This window comes from Leptinotarsa decemlineata, unplaced genomic scaffold (genome assembly GCF_025532065.1).
Source record: "Leptinotarsa decemlineata unplaced genomic scaffold, Ldec_3_MD MMD2_tig00078363_RagTag_RagTag, whole genome shotgun sequence".
NCBI lineage: Eukaryota > Metazoa > Arthropoda > Insecta > Coleoptera > Chrysomelidae > Leptinotarsa > Leptinotarsa decemlineata.
This window is the reverse complement of record NW_027412728.1, coordinates 2,508,239-2,512,053: the sequence shown is the minus strand read 5'-3', so window position 1 is coordinate 2,512,053 and position 3,815 is coordinate 2,508,239. Positions and strand designations below refer to the sequence as shown.

Below are 3,815 nucleotides of genomic sequence, written 5' to 3'. Positions count from 1 at the left end.
GAAAATGAAAAAATCATTGGGTACTGAAACATATGATATATTTGGATTCCTTAGGGTGAGAAGATTTCGAATCCATCAAAAAACGACCACTTCCGGTTTCCACTTCCGGTCCTCCGATTTCGATGACTTCAACATCAATGGATTCGTTTAGATGTTATGAAACATAATTAATCATTTGTCGAAGCCAAAAGGGCCTTATAACCTATTTTCATTATACTAGCAGCAACAGACCGATGTGGGTACTCATTTCAAATGATGTCATTTTTAGATTATGAAAAGTATAATATCGAGCATCTAATGTGAAATAGCATAGAAAAAATTACACATTTGAAGAAAAACATTGAACATATTTGAAATTGAAAGTTATTGGGTTATGAACAACTACGAGTGTAATGTAATTGCAAAAGTTTGATTCAAAACACATAATTTGTTCAAAAAAATGAAATAATCATCGTATACTGAAACATATGGTATTTTTGGATTCCTTAGGGTGAGAAGGTTTCGAATCCGTCAAAAACAGGTCACTTCCGGTTTTTACTTCCGGTCGTCCGATTCCGATGATTTTGACATCAATGGATTCCTTTAGATGTCAAAAAACATAGTTAATCATTTTACGAAGCCAAAAGGACCTCATAACCTATTTTCGCTATACTAGTCGCAACAGGTCGATGTGGGTACTCATTTCAAATGATTTAATGTGTAGACTATGAAAAATATAATATCGAGCGCCTAATGTGAAACAGCATAGGAAGAATTGCAAAGAGAATCATTGAAAAAACTTTGTATCGTTACGTACATCATGTCAAATGAAAGAAGAAAAATTGCAGAATTCATCGACAACGAAAAAACAAATATGGTGCAACATCTCAGAAGGGCACTAACCCACATCTTCATTAATGATAACTGAATCTCAACGTGCAGCAAATCAAATGAAAGGGAAACGAATGCAGAATTCATCAACAGAGAAAAAAAACGGAGACGATGCCAAGAGGGCACAAAGTTGTATCTTCACTAATAATAGTCGCATCATCACATGTAGTACTTCAAATAAAATGGGGAAAAAAAAGCAGAATTCATGTGTTTGTTGCGCTATTCAAATCCAAGGTGACATGGATCAATGTTAACGCTGAATATGCATCTAACAAAGACTCTTTGATTTTCTTTTGTTTCATTTCAGAATATGTCATCACTAATTTTTATATTCAAACCCAAAGTGACATTGATCACTGTCAATGTCGAATCTACATCCGGAGATACGCAGTTCTCAAAGCGACGAAACAAAGGCTCTTTGTTTCATTTTAAAATATGTCATCACTTATTTTACTATAAATACGTCATGCATGGCGAAATGAGTTAGTTGCATCCGTTGAAAGTGATACCAGTGACAAGTGCACCGATTTCTATTTGAAAGTAAGTGTTTTAAGTTTGACTTTTCCTCAGATGAATTTATTCAAATGTAATTGAATTGAAAGTTGTTGAGAATTGTTGAATCATTTGATTTCCAAAATTTTTCTCGATATATATATGTTGGATGATTTCAGTCAAATGTTTTACATGTCGTGGTTTGTTTGAGATAGTATTCGCATATATTGTGAATCAAAACATAAAGCTTTCATTTTTTATTTTTCACAGATGGATTTACAAAAGTTGAATGCAAGTTCGATCGTGAAGAGAAAACCAAGTATCAAAGTAGCAGATTTGCCTGTGGAGATGCCGCAGAGGATATTCACTGCCAAAATCGTGAAAGGAAAATTTGGTGAGGCGGTCTTGTTAGATTTGGGAGATAAAGTATCATTTCTGCCCCACCGAGTGACGGAGGCGTATCGTCCTCATTTAGAAGAATTTTCATCAGGAAAATACGCTATTGTGTTCAAAGGGTTAATGGACATTGGGAAACCGAATCTTGTCGTTTCATTTGAGATTGTACAAAATTAAGGTTAGTACTGTTTCCAATTTTTTCTTTGTTTTATAGGCAAAGAGTTTTTGGGTGTATACAATATTTTTCATTCGGGTCAAAAATTCTCACTGACAGATATGATCCGCATAAAGTAGTGTTTTCATACAATATTTTTCCTTTACTTAGTACGTGCAGAATATGTGTTTTAAATTCTTTATTTTGGATGACACTTGATTTTTTATTTTCATTATAAGTGTAGCAGTTACTTCATGAAAGACATTACCCTCTCTGTTGGCAAAAAAATTTTTTTTAGTGTATGTTTTTATTGAAAAATCGAATTTATTTCAGTGTATTTTTTTATTGAAAAATCGAATTTATTTCAGAATAATACATCAACGTGTGCAGTATCAGTCAGAGTCATCTCAACAACAACATTCAAAACCGTCATAGCAACCTTTCCAGAACGAGATTCAAATCTCAGCAGTTTCCATTTTTTTCAGTCTATAGTTGCACATTATGAGGCTAGAATTTGTCGATATTCAGTGATTTGTTGGACAAACTGCGTCTATTCAATATATAGGTACACAACCGTAATGAATTTGGAAGACTTTGAAGATTCATCGTGGTGTGTTCCAAAATTCAAGAAAAACACGCCGTTCTGTATGGGTCATTTCAAAGGAAATTTGTTCAGCTGCAGTCTCAATAACGTTGATATTTTATATAAATGGCTTTATAATATACTACCAAAATAAATAAAATACATATCACACACATCTTTTTTTGAAAATGAAAACTTATCTTATACAGGGAAAGTTGTCAAAAATATGCAATAACAAAAAATTATATACCAGATTTTATAGAGATGAAGAAACATCATATTGAAAGATACTATAATGCTTGATGTGCATGAATGCACATCAAGCATTTTGTCGTAGTACGGTGACCGGGGCAAAGTTACAACTTCAGCATAATATGAATGTTTATAAATATTAGGGAAGGTCAAGATCATCAACAGGTATTAAGAAATTCATTCGGTGTCCAAAGCTTTCGGAATACAATGCAAATAATTTTCTTTATGACTATTCGTTCGATATTGAATATTATTACCTCAAAATATATCGAAATCATAACACGTTTGCGATTCATTTTTTCAGTTACATTTGAAAAGTGAGTTTCAGTTTGCAGAAATAATAGCCCACACATGTTGGAAATTTTGCCATAGTGTGGTGAAAATCGTATTGAAAATTCTACGAAATATAAGCGCATACATACAGAGTGAATCAATATTTGAAATATGTCGTTTGGAACCCCCCATAACCCTTCTCTATCGAATTTTGGCAGAAATAATGCTGAGTCGTACTGTAGAGTTAACGGTCGAAATTGGGGAAAGTGAAGTATTCAACAGTTTTGCGTGCGACGGTTTTGCGTGCGTTTTCGAACAGTTTACGTGCATTTATTCGTTATCGTTTCGTCGTTATTGTCGTTTTTTTTCCTATTTCAATATGACAGTCATTTAACACTTAACGCGTTTCGCTTACCAAGTAAGCATCATCAGGAGGTGAATAAAGTCGACGCTTTGTCGTATGAAGGTTCGTTTTGCGAATTTTCAGACTCCTGAACCGAACCATGAGGAACAATCAGCCTAACTTCTGGTACAGAGTGGTGTCGTAAGCCAATCAGACTGGAGAAATCAAATATCAGTAGAATGATTGTTTTAGATGAAATTGAACTGAAGAATGTGGGTCGAATGATAATAATAATAGTGATAAAACATTAAAACTCAACTTGTGTTACAGAGTGGTGTCGGTCAGCCAATCAGAATGGAGGAATCAAATATCGGTCTAATAATTGTGTTAGATGATATTGAACTGGGGAATGTGGGTCGATAAATAATAATAATAATGATAAAATATTAAAA

The 3,815-nt window shown here is 33.6% G+C and overlaps 1 long non-coding RNA gene across 1 annotated transcript; it reads left to right on the top strand.

Moving 5' to 3' along the window:
• The first annotated feature begins 474 nt into the window (after nucleotides 1-474).
• On the top strand, nucleotides 475-2,668 carry LOC141487130 (uncharacterized). The gene is made up of 2 exons (XR_012468217.1): nucleotides 475-1,936; nucleotides 2,281-2,668. It is a non-coding gene; the product is annotated as an uncharacterized lncRNA (long non-coding RNA).
• The last annotated feature ends 1,147 nt before the right edge of the window (nucleotides 2,669-3,815 follow it).